The sequence below is a fragment of the Siniperca chuatsi genome, linkage group LG15 (assembly GCF_020085105.1).
Source record: "Siniperca chuatsi isolate FFG_IHB_CAS linkage group LG15, ASM2008510v1, whole genome shotgun sequence".
In the NCBI taxonomy this organism is placed as follows: Eukaryota; Metazoa; Chordata; class Actinopteri; order Centrarchiformes; family Sinipercidae; genus Siniperca; species Siniperca chuatsi.
In genome coordinates, this window is record NC_058056.1 from 24397009 (window position 1) to 24410664 (window position 13656).

General features: G+C 39.5%; 1 protein-coding gene across 3 annotated transcripts in view; it reads left to right on the forward strand.

Annotated features, from left to right (window-relative positions):
• gfra4a (GDNF family receptor alpha 4a) overlaps window positions 1-13656 on the forward strand; it is a 253425-nt gene that overhangs the window by 1066 nt on the left and 238703 nt on the right. The window contains exon 2 of one of the 3 annotated variants that reach the window (XM_044167857.1): window positions 411-489. The exons of the other annotated variants lie outside the window; for them this stretch is intronic. The gene's annotated coding sequence lies outside the window, so the exon portion shown is untranslated. The remainder of the gene's footprint in view (window positions 1-410; window positions 490-13656) is intronic. 3 annotated transcript variants of the gene reach the window in all.

Below are 13656 nucleotides of genomic sequence, written 5' to 3' on the forward strand. Positions count from 1 at the left end.
TACCTTTCAGCCATTGGCTGAAAAAGGAAACGGACACATAAGTTGACCAATGACGGAGCTTTAAGTAGTGCAACCTGCAGCACCTGAACCCACATTTTAAAATCTGGTACTGCCTAAATAAATAATATCTCTTCTCTATGTGGGCCCCTGGCTTGAGACCCTGTAAGCATGTGCGTTAAGTAGGCACTGGTCTTGTGAGGAAGCTGAGACAAAGAGTAACCAGAAATAAGGATGCTTGATAGGTGACTATAAGCGTGGTTGTGGTGTAGGCCTTGTGCCCGAGCCTAAATTAAGCTATGTAACGTCATATGGTGCATAGTTTTCCAGTGCTGCTTCAGTATAAAAGCATTCCTAAACTGGCATGTTCCATTCACAACAATGCATTGCTGCACCTCTCTTACTAACATCAGTCCCAGTGATTCCTGATAACGGCACAGATGCCATCGACCCTCCTTCACCCGACTGAGGGCCACAATTAGCCAACAAAAGGTAATCTCAATCAATTTCAATTTCACCTTTTTTGTAGAGAGGATTGAGAACACAAGGGGTTAATTATCCCTCTGCAGTATTGATTGGTGTTTCACGCTGGCCTGTTAATTAGGGTGACTGATTTGGCACCAGGGTTGGAGTGAGAGATAAAAGATAAGCGGGAGTGAAGAGGACCGTGGAGTAATTCCTCGCAGCTACTCAACAATTTCAAGCCTCCTCTGTTGCTTTTTCTCTTCCTCTGTTTCTTCCTCTTATGAATCCCACTGTGCTTTTAGCTGAATAATGTAGAGGCAGCTGATTCAATCCTCTTTTTTTTTTTTTTTTTTCCCGCTCCTAGTTATGTTTGACGAATCTGGCTTGATGGAGGCATTTTGTGTCACTCAGATACCTGAGACTTTGCATATCACATGGTATTTACCTATGACAGGAAGATGCGCTGCAATAAAAGTTTCTCTAATGTATTTTTCATGATGTGCTGCTTGCAGAAGATGGCATAAAAGGTTATTTTTCTCTTCACTGAAAGACGATACCTCTTCAAGCTGTCTTATTATCATGTCTCATTGATGGGCGCATGATATGGAATGAATAAAACCCAGCCGCAGAAACACGTATATCCCTTTTGTGGGAGCTTTCCATGAGTACTGGGCAGCCTGCCGCTCGGCTATGCTCGGCTACACAGGTGACAGTGTGGCTTAGCTGTGAAAGTCGGGCAGGCAGAGCTGCAAGGCAAGCCTAATTGAAATCCCCTCCTATGTGAGACAGAGGAGATGGAGCTGTAAAAGGGCCTGTAATTACTGAGGCCACTAATGAGAGATAATTAGGTCATATGGCAATGTCTCTACCGGGGGCTCTGCTGCGAGAGTGGTTAGGAATAAAAAGGTGGGCAAACTATGAACTCCTGTTGCTCATCACCATTATGCACCGCCATTACAAATGAACAGTTAATTAGTAGTAATAAGTTATCTTTTTGAAAAGGCCCTTTTTTCCATCACCAATGGAGTGAATACTGTCTAGAAAAATGCCCCACACACGGCATGAGCCATAAGTGAATTTAGCAGCTCTTTGGCACCCAAAAGCTACGGGGGCCCCATAAACGAGCCCCCAGATGAGCAAATATGAAGTTCTCTTGTCATTTTTTATCCTAATGTTTTCATGAACTTTTTAATAAAATTAGATTATGTTTTTATATTTGGGCTTTCCATAATATAGTAACTGTGCTTCATTTTCTAATTTTATATGAAACCATAGTTACGTACCCTTCTCTACATTTGCACAATGCAGACTGTTAACTTTTATAGTTTGGGGATTAAAAAACAAGTGGTGGTGGAAGAAATATTCAGATCCTAGTGAAAGTAGCAGTACCACTGTGTAAAAATACTCCATTAAAGGTAAAAATCCAAGTCTAAATTCAAAACTTCGCTTAAGTACAGAGGTGTTATCAGCAAAATGTACTTGATAATCGAAAGTAAATGTTCACTCATCATACTGCCGTGTGTCAGTTTTATGTTATTATATATTATATATTAGGGCTGCAACTAACGATTATTTTCTTTATTGATTGCAGATTATTTTCTGAATTAATTATTTAGTCTATAAAATGTCAGAAAATAGTGACACAAATCCTTACAAGGTCACATCTTCAAATGTCCTGTTTTGTCAAAAACTCAAAAGTATTCAATTTACAATAATATTAAACAGAGAAAAACTGGCTAAAAACAGCATTTTTTGCTTGAAAAATGTGAAGTACAAGTACTTCAAAATTGTACTTTGGCACAGTACTTGAGTACTTGGTCTTTGTTATGCGTAATTTAATTTTGGGCTGTGATTCTTTCGATCGATCTAGGCTGCTGAAAGTGTATTTCACATAAAACACAGTTGCTGTAAAATAAGTGTAGGTGATTTTTACTCTCCATTGTCTCTGAAAATCCCAGTGAATTTGATCCATCCTGCATAAGTGGAGCGACAAATTAGTAGCACTCATATTCACTAACACACACAGGCCTCATATTTAAAGTGTTTTATCTACATTAATACCCCTTATTGCTCTTTTAACCACTCTTAATTCCTAATAACTATTTTGTAAAAAGCCCTCTTAAATAAATTTAGATTTAACTCGGATGTCGGTGAAGTGATTATGGGGATTCGGGAGAGGCTGAGACAGACTGCTTCTTGTTGAACATGCTGGTGGGACGGCATGACTAATATAGGAGATGCTGCTATGATGTTCACGGTCAGAGAAGTGTGATTATGTAGAGCTGCTGTGCATGAATGAATGATTCCCACACATGTGGAATCCTGTTGAAAAAGACTTAATTTACCCAGTCCTGTTACAGCTGTATATATTGATGTTGCAGTCCGTGTTTTTCTGGCTGTTCAGGGAAACATTTGTACATTGCTTGGTTTACCATCTCTTTTTGCAGGGCTAACGTAAAAGTCGATATTTCTTGGATTTGTTTTGTGTGGAGTGCTCAGTTTGGTTTTTTCTTTTTTCTGCTTAGCTCAGTGTTATTCTCCATAGCTTATACTATGTGTGGTAGCAAAGAGGGTAGCGGTAGTGAATGTATGATAGTGTGTATGGATGATTGAGCTCACAGACACACATATATGGATGACTGCACATGTTCTTCAAATTCAATGAAGGGAAAGCTCTTAACAGGCCAGCAGCCTCCATGGAGCAGAATCAACCATGTGTGTTTTTATTGGAGAAACCGAAAACCAAAGTGGAGGAGTCATGGGTCCAGCTTTGGAAAGCCCTAATGGGCTTCTTCAGAGCTCTTCAGGATAATGACCTCTTCAGCTATCCAACCATTTAAGTGATCTCCAGTTAATTAGGCTGGAACCTCAATCATGTCGACATTTTTCCCCCTTCTGACCCCGCTCTCCTTTTTATCCATTAGCAGTATTTCTATTCCACACTGTTCTGGGCGCCTTCAGAGAAAATCATCTGCAGTGTTGAAGTAGAATCTATTGTCAAAGTGTTTACAATTCATACCAATGTTGAAGGAATTTTTTATTTTTTATTTTTTTTTACAACCTTGTTGTTTTTATTTCTTATTTATTTTGTCCACCAAGGCAATTAGCACAAGCCGTTAAACCATCACACAGGTTTTAAACAAACCAGTTTAACCATATTATCAGACCTGTGGTTGTCATTCCAAGGTGTCACAAGGGGGTCCAGGGGTCACAAGATAATTAACGTGATGGGAAAGAAGAAAAAACATAGCGCTGTTTAGGACTAACAATAATCTTCATAATTTTTTTTTGATTGAGTTTATAAAATGTAATAATATAGTGACAAAATACCACATCACAACAATTTCAATTTACAGTGATATAAAACCGAGAAAAGCAGCCAATCATTACATTTAAGTATCTGGAACCAGAGACTTTAGGTCATTTTTCCCTGAAATGATTAATTGATCATTGAAATTGTTTTCAATGTTTATCAGTTCATTTAAAAGTCATAATTTCAGGACTAGTTCCGTTGTCGACGAGAATGTCATTAGTTTTGGAGATATTTGGTCATAAACCAAAGTCTAGGACAACATAAAATTTTGACCTGATGGAGGCACTAGAGGAAAAGTCAGGGGATCACTTAAGTCAGTAGGATTCATCTTTTGGGAATCATGAATGTCTGTACAACATACCAACTGCTTAAACAGTATACAATAATGATAAGTATGTAGTACATACTGTATAGAACTGGTATGTAGTGTGGATTTGGGACACAGCTTGAGTAATAATTTTGCTTTCCTTGGTTTTCTCTTGAAAAGTGCTGATCTCTCACAACTATTGGCACAAAATTTGTTAAAAATCTTGGTCATTGACCTTTTGTCAGGTGAAGCTCCATGAAATGATTAACCTATGAAACAATTCACGAGATTTCACTCTTCTACACATTAATTATATGCTGCTATGTTTTCTCTTTGAAATAAGTCTGGTTAAACTGGGGGTTTGTTAACAAACTACCATACTTGATTGACTTACCGCTTGTGATCCTTCCCTGCTGGACTGTCGCTCAGTCGCAAGATCTCAGGAATGAAGTCGGAGCACACAGCTGTTATCGCAGCTGATCAGAATGATGGCCAAAACAATGAAAATATTACCCAGCTTGTTGAACCCCAGACATTTATCCAATGTTTTGCCAATTCTCTGCTCCTTGAGTCGCACTCATATCTGTGATGAGCAGCAGAGAAAACAGCCGTGGACAGTGTCATCACTGTCTCGGTGTCTTAACTCTTATTTGATATGGCTCAGATGTATGAGTTTTCAGACTTAGTTTTTCCCTCTTCAGCCTTGGCACAAGAAACCTTCCTGTGGGGTCCATCTTGCCTGTGACAAATAAATGGGGGTTGGAGGCCTCTGCAACACGGCGACTAGGGAGAGAGGCTTGCGGGACGGGATGAATATTCATCACAGGGCGCTTTTTCACCCCATCAGCTCCATGCTGGCTGTTCCCTGTCCTCCGACAGAGACAGAAAGGCAGAACGTGGCTGAGAAAATGTGGTGATGATGTGTGATGAGAGTCAGGGCCGAGGAGAAGGTGAAGCAGATTGAGGGAAGGAGAGGGCTTGGCTTTGAAAGATGCTTTGACCAGATGAGAGAGACAACTTGGGAGGGTAGACGGTGAGAAAAGGGAGCGTAGGGGAAAGGATTGCTTTGGAAAGATAACTAGACAGCGGCAGAGAGAGGAAAAGGTGTAGGAGGTCTGAGAGAGAAAAATGGAAAATGGTGTGACAAGGTGGGGGCTTGGAGGGGAAGACTGAGGGGAGGCGAAAGGGATTACTTTGGAAAGATGAGTAAATTAAACTGGAGTGAGAAAGTGGTAAAGGATGCGGGAAAATGGAGTGAAGAAAAGGATGAATTCAGAGCGACGAGTAGACGGCGTGAGAGGAGCAAAAGGTGTGGAAGTTTGCTGTCGGTGTAAAGAATGATTTATCCCCGGATGAAGACAGAAGCCGACCCCCCTTCTCCTCCTCCTGCTCCTCCCAGCTCGTCCTGAGCACTGGCTGCTTGCTTACCTGTGGACAGGCTGCTGCTGCTCTCTGGTCGAGGGATAAGTAAACAAGGCTGTTGCTCGCAGATGGGACTGTCTGAGATGGATGGCCTTGTCTCCGATACAAGCATGCACACACACACACGGAAATCCACACACGCTCACACTGTGCCAAAGTATGGCAGCATGGAAGGGGAAAACAAATACTCGCACATGGACAAACTCATTGGAAAAATCACTTTAGGCAAAACAAGTCTGCTGTGTTTTTTGTTTTTGGTGGTGGACAAGGCCACAGAGGAGGAGATGGTGCAGTATTTGATTCAGCATTTGCAGAGGTGAAACTGGGACAAAAGCTGGGAGCACACCTGCGTGGCTTGCCTGCTGTGATTGACTGTGTGTGTGTGTGTGTGTGTGTGTGTGTGTGTGTGTGTGTGTGTGTGAGAGAGAGAGAGAGGGAGAAAAGGAACAAATTAAATGGTAAACTCTGCTCATGACAGTGTGTTTGTGTGTGTGTGTGTGGCTGAGCACTCAAGGTTTTCTTTTGTTATACCGCGACCCATTACCTTCACTCTTCCTTTTAGTCTGTCTGTCTGTATTGTGTCTTATTTGCATGAGAAACCTATAATCTTCCAAAAATGTGAGCAATAATAATGAGCAGGTACCAAACACAGTGTCCCTGGATAGACATCTCTAAATCACGGGAGGAAGCACAGAGAAACAAATTTAAAAAAAAAAAAAAGTAGTCATCAACCTTATATTTTTCATTTGTCAGCGAGGCACAAGCGTGACAGCGTGGCTCCCCACATGAAAAGGAAAAATATGAATGCAGAGAACTGCAAGCCTTGCCACTCCGCCATCACACGCGCTGGCCAGCCCTGCTCGATGGGGAAAAACGGGAGAGGGGAATTCATTATCTCTAATGTATTCTAATGCACCCAAGTGCCAGGTTTCATCACAGCTGAAGAGTATAATATATAATATAATACTCCAGTTTTGTTAGCATTAGTATGTATGAAAGTTTCTATACAATATGATCTCATCTACTGTAACTGTACAGCTACTAGCTTCTTGTCTTCTGTGTTTATAGGGCTGACGGTTTAGTGATGAAGGCGAGTTGATGGATGGTTTTTTAGCTTTAATGAGCACACTATATATAAGTGTAAGTTCAATGGTTCATGTGGTAGAAATGTAGGGAAATGAAGAGTTTCTGATATTGAGCTTGACATGTAGTTGACCTGCGATGCCTCAGTGCCCTTCAGATTAGGTATGTTTTACGTTTGGAGGTGCCAGCATGTCCGGTGTTAGAGATAAGTTTTGCCTTGGAGAGTTTCCAGGTTCCCTTGATAATAATGAACTGAGACACACTTTGAGATTGACTGAGAGTTGCCCATAATTGTTTTTCTTCCTTGCTCCCAGATGGTATAAGACTAGATGTTATCCATTGTGGCTTTACGTTTTTGGTATTGACTGTGTCCAAGCATACATGCTGTACCAAGATCTTTTCTGTTAACAGACTTGTGTTGTTTTAAACTCTCTCTCTCTCTCTCTCTCTCTCTCTATATATATATATATATATATATATATATATATATATATATATATAGTTCATTCATATCAACATTGCTGAAAATAATTCAGACAGGACATGAAACACAGGCTGATCATACAGGTTGTGAACAAATCTCCAGGTTAGCCAAACTTACTGGAAAAGAAAACAAAGTCAAACTGTAAAATGACTGTTTGTTGTAAACATTCATCACAGTTTACAGACCAAATTCCTGGTTAGATTTTTACGAACAACAGTCCAAAACCCAAAGGTTTTCAGTTTGCTATCATCGCAGACCAACAAAACAACAAATATCTTTACATTTTCAGCAGTTATTTTCTAGTCATCAAATAATTTCAGCTCTAGCCCAAACTATGAAGATACACAAGTTGTAATAAACCAGAATTATCCTTTAAACCAGTGCAACATCTCTTTAGTGCAAGTATTTAATGCTGAAGTACAATGTTTTATGCACACTGTCCCAGTAAGCATTCCTTTAGTGATTTGCAGGTCAAAAGAAGTTTATACATCTAGTATCATCTAAGTATTGAGTCAAAACTTCCCAAAATAATAGACCTTTCTGAATTTTGACTTGTCATTGCAGGAGAAACACAGCTGTATTTATCCTTCTGTTCCATTTAAATGTGCCAGTATTTATTTATTTGGATCTCTTTTAGCTCAAGGCTAGTCTCCCAAGAGTCCATATTAAAATCACAATAAAAACATTTTCAGAAATACTATGTGTAGCTCTCTCTCGCTCTCGCTCTCTCTCTCTCTCTCTCTCTCAGTTAAACTTAATCATACATAGTAACACACAGTATATGCACATACACACTTCATATACATAAACACATCTATAGGGCCATAACAGTTAGCCATAATGCACAATGGCAATGGGACCTTCATGTTATTAGTTGCACCTGTTTTTGATAAGTCAAAATGTTCTCTGACAAGATCTTGGAGTTTATGAAAGTCTGCCATTATTTCTGACTTCGGTTTAGCAAAAATTACGGTCATTCCAATGTGTTTACCAGAGAGCAGCCAGCATGGACATATTCAGCTGCTAAAACGTGACTTATTATTTTTTTTTTTTTTTTGGAGACAGACGTGCATTGTACATCCTGTTACAAAAGTTTGGTACTACATTAACTAGTTGCTACTTGTCCACATGTCAGCGTGTCGTCTTCTGCTAATCGTCAGATTACAATGAATGGACAATGTTTTGGATTTCAACCCAAACAGGAGCAAACATATCTCAGTCTGTAGCAAAATGTGAAAACTGCAGAATATATGTTCAATGTTGGGAACTGTGGCACAACATTTTCACACTGAAGGGACCTCTGATTTTCGTTCTGAATCCCTCTGCCTTTGACTGTCAAGATAAGATGGTCCCACCCTTTTTCCAACCGAGAGCCTTCATTTAAAATGGGAGTAATGTCAGGGGAGATTTGTATGATTTGTGCAGGTACATGGCATGATAGAAATCCCATCCTCTAATCCAGAGTGAGTCAATTTAGCACCAAACTAGTCGCATTTTATCAGTTTTTCCAGCATGTTACCTAGGTATCTTTTGGTATTACATCACGTAACTGGTAGTTCAGGTCCCAGTGAGATGAATGCTATGAGGTAAGATCCCAGTAACAACTGTCACTTTCACATTATCCCAAAAGAGTCTGACTCACTGAGCTTGATAATGAATTCCTATACAATTTTTAAGTTCACACGCTGTAAAGTCTGCTACAATCCGCAATAAATCGATATAGAAACACCCCGTCTCTCTTATTACATCCACATCACAGAGAGGAGAGGCAGAATATCTTTGAAGACAGGTGTTTAGATAATATATATCGCTGATCACTGCAGATTCCATCATCACAGCTGGTGATTTTATTTTTCATTGGTTTCTTCTTTCCTGCATCTCTATTTTCCTCTTGATCTACCAAGGAGAGATGGAGACAGTGTTCACACTGCACCTAAATATGCCCTCTTTTAAACTTTTTCTCCCTCGTGTGACACAAATCAGTGTTCTCTTACCAGAATGAATTTAATTTAAAGGAATAGTTCAACATTTTGGGAATATGCTTATTTGGTTTCTTTCCATGAATGAGATGAGAAGATTGATATCAGTCTTGTGTTTATGCCTTAAGTACTGAGCTGGAATCACGATGTGGCTAGCTTAGCCTTAAAGGTTAACTCCACCAGCATATTAGTCTGTTTACAGATCTTGGGGAGTACTGCTGCATACTTGAAAAAGGTTGTATAAAGCATTTTGTGAGGGAGCTGCGCCGAGTCTGATTAATTGTCTCACTTGAGTCAGTGTCAGTTGGGGCTAAAGACCACAAGTCCTGAAAATGAAACAAATCTGGGGGTGTGGAGTTAAAAACAAGTGACCAGACCTCTGTAGCCTGTTGCTCATCTCTGCTCGAGGTTCGAGGCTCAAGGCTGCAGTAGTTGCTGTTTCTATCGCAGGGAAATTGTTACAGTACACCATGTAACTCCCACCAAATGCACAAACTGTTGTTTTGCCTGATAATTGCAAAATACAAAGACAGCTGTTGCAGCTTCTCTGTGACGCCTCCAACAAAAAGACTACCTTGTCAGAATGTTTTATATTTAATTAAGATTGGTTTCTTTGGCATTTTTGCCTCATTGCAAAACTGATAGTGTAGAGCCAAACAAGAGGGGAGAGATGATGATGCAGTTATGTGGTATGGGCCTTAAGCATTCGTCTATCAGAGCTTCCCGTGTCACCACATTAACATGCATAAACTTTTGTTGTTGGTGCTGTCAGGGGGAACAGTGAAGCCGGTCGCTGGCACCTTACCGATAACCTTTGTACTTCATGCAAGACTGCAAGCTATGATTGGTTGGGGTCCAGTATGTAGTCTGCCATGTCTCTCAGCTAAGTCACAGCAAGAATTTCTGATTATAAGAATCTGACACAGTGACTCTTGACAGAAAGATTGTGTAGCTGAACCCGGCATTAGAATAACGTCTACCTCCGGCAGCAGCAGGTAAACAATCATACTTATGTTTAATAAAATTCACGTGAAATGGACAGGTGTGTAGTAGAGCAGGTAGCTATGAAAACAAATGTCATTTTTGTTTATTTGTACAAGCTTGTGTTTTCTTACACTGTCTGTCAGTATGTTAGCAGATATGGGTTACATCCCAGAAGACATATGAATGGAAATGGAATCTCACAAATCAGTTCCTGTAGCAGCAGTGACTCAGAATCGAGCGTGAAGGCCTGCGGCGTGAACTCGCCCACCGAGATCAAACCTCTGTCATTTAGCTGAAACAGACGGCAGCGAGGGTAGAAGACGAGACTTCTGTCGAGATGTTTTCTGCTCTCTTCCTCTCAGACAGCTTTTTTGTCACAGGAGGGCGTTACAGCGCACACTCACTCGCCTGTTGTTGCTTTTTAATTTCAGCAGCAAGGTGACGCCCAATGGGTGCCGGGAAATGGCAAGCTGTGAAGTGACAGTTCACTTCTGTTCAAATCTGGTCGCTGTATGACAATGGGGAGAAGGTGCTGCTGCTCTATTACCTTGTCAGCTGACAAAAACACCACATGGTGAATGTGGAAATATTTTATTCATTAGAATAACATGAATGCCATCATGGGTGGGAAATGAGATGCCATATGTACTTAGCTACTTACTGGTTACTAGTGCCTCATGTAATTTTGCCACCTTCTCTTATAACAGTAGCTGAAGGAAACACACTGATTCCCATTTTTTTTTTTGCAAACATTTTGGAAAGTAGCTTTTTACTAAAATGCTAAATTGTGAGCCAGTAACGCACACATAAAAACATTTTGTTTGACCAGACTTGCGTTGGTGTGAAAAGAAATTGTTCATTTTAACGAATACAATACTATCTCTTTCAATGTTTATTGGCAGCATCTATGTAACCAAAGTGGGCATCACCAACACTGCTTCCCCAGACACAATACACTCTATTTTTGTAAAGCATAAAGATTGGAGTGGTGTGTCTGTCTCTGGCATCTCTCCTGTTATTAGCATTTGAGAGCCCATTCACACTCTTTGCCCAAATGAAACTCTGGTGTTGGATGTGGACATTTCCCTCACAAGAAGTAATGAATCAGAACTTGAGAATGAAATTTAAACCACCTGCTGAACAGCACTTAGTGAAAACTTTTTCTAGTTTGACTAACATCAGAGCCTTTCCTCTCTTGTCTTTTTGTGTTAATCATATTCGCTATAAACAGATATTTGCTAATGAATGCAGAATCTGTAGGCAAAAGACAAGATTTTGGTATCGCAAGCGTTCCTGTTTCCGTTTGTAGTCCAAGTAATATTGACCAATCACATCTGAGCGGGCTTTGGTGATGTTGGTCCATGCCTGCCTATGTAAATAAGAAACAGTTTGCTAACACGTTCACCATAACAACTTTATAAGGCAACCAATGTGTTAATGTTTTTACAGCTTTTTGCATGCCCCCAAGTGGACAAAAATCAATTAATGCAACTTTAAAATAACAACCATCAATAGCAGGGCTGCAGCTATGGATTAATTTCATTAGTTTATCTATTGATATTTTAATTATTTAATAATATTGAAAAATGTTGCTTGTCAAGTTGCTTGTTTTTTTTGTTTTTTTTTGAACAACCAAAAAAACAAAGATATTTGATTGACAATGACATAATACAGAGAAAAACAGCAAAAGTCCTCATATTTGTAATGCTATAACCAGCTGATGTTGGTATTTTTGCTTGATAAATGACTTTAAATGATTAATAGATTATCAAATTTGTTGCTGATTAATTTTCTGTCCAGCAACTTATTGATAATCAATAGTCAGTTATTTGCAGGAAAGTGCTTAAGAATAATTGCACCACAGCCCATCATGACCAAACTGTACCAGGCCCAGAACACCATTACACTTCAGGCTTTTCCTGTAACCTACAGCTTACCACAGTGAATCCATCTGAAATGAAATGCCTTCCTGTCTGAAAACATGAAACATGGGCACATTTTAGCTCTCGTGCGGAAGGCTTTTGATCCTGATCCATCCTTTTACTGTGGCTTCCAGGCAGCACAGGCAGCCGCTGGTATTTACTATATGTGTTTGTGTGTCTCTGGTGTATCCTGATCTGTTTGTGTGAGCAGTGTCTTGACTGTTCTTTGCTCCTTCTGCTGTACAAACTGGGCTGTTTTGGTGATAAAGGAATTTCTCTCTGTGGGAACAATAAGGTATTATCAGTCCTGCTTGTTATTTTCATACAGTGTATATATTTTCTTATTTATATGTATTTTCATAAATATTTGGTGTGGTGCCTTGTTTTTTTACACTCTGCATTTGTGCTGTAAATTCGTGAGTCATGCTTATCTTTTCTAATTATACCAATGTTAGTTTTTTGTTCCTAAAGGGAATATTAGAGTTTTTATACAGTCTATGAGCTGCTGAGCTTTGACCTGTCTGATCTTAGGAGGCTAACTTAACCAAACCAGTTACTAATGCCAAAACTACTATTGTAACAACTACTGATCCTAATACAACTAATATTATTAGTATGAGTCCTCCTGCTACTATTACTTCTGCTTCTCCAGTTGCTAGTGTTGCCACTGTACCCTAAAACAGAGGTTCCCAAATGTTTGTCTGCTGTACTCCCACAGTCCTGTCAGATGAGCTCAAGTACCCATTTTTGACACCAACTGTCATGGATGTGATGTAACACTATTAATTACATAAAAGTTGACATTGTTGCAATTTTTTTTTTAATACTAGACAGTGATGCTGAAATTGTTTAGGCTTGGTCTTTTTTTTCTGTAATTTTTGTCAAGTTTGCATTTGTACTAATACTACCTGGAGTAGCAGAAGCTGGGCATTTCAACCATTTTTTAAAATCACTTTTAGCTAACTATTTTGACTTCTCTGCTCGTGTCCTAACAAGTTTACTTCAATTCTCAATCGCAGCACAGTTAAGGTGAACTGACTCAGGTTGGTAGGAGTCTTCTGTAGTTTTCTAAATCATAATTTCTGTTGTTTATTTTAAAAATAGCTGAACTATTCCACAATCTTTCATTATACCCCCTGGCAACTGCAGTAGTCCCGCCTGGGGTACACGTACCCCTAGTTGAGAATCATTGCCCTAAAACACTAAAGGTTGGTAAATTCTTATGAGTGAAACAGAGTGGAAATATTACTGTATCTTTGTGAAGCTAATAATGTTAAGGTTTTCTTGACACTCTGAGAGATGTTTATTCAAGTTTATGGTGACGTCTGAGACCATAGTTGTTTTTTCTTGGCATCATAATTTCAGTTTTTGTAAGACAGTAACAGTAATATGGAAGTATCATGTAATCAAAACCTTACTGTTAAATGTGTAGTACAGATACACAAATACAGACTCTGTTATGCAGGAACACTGGAAGGACATAACTCTCATATTATAAGACCAGATGATTGCTATGATTAAGCCTTATTAATCCAAGGTTTTGGGATTGCCTCCAGATTGCAGCCCTCTTGGAATCACTGACACCTGTCTATTGGCAACATAACAATTTGGCGATGAGCCTCAGCAATCGTAAATATGTAAAATCATTTGAAACTGATTTCTACTGCCACAGGGTTTACAGATAAAGTGCTCTCAGAAAC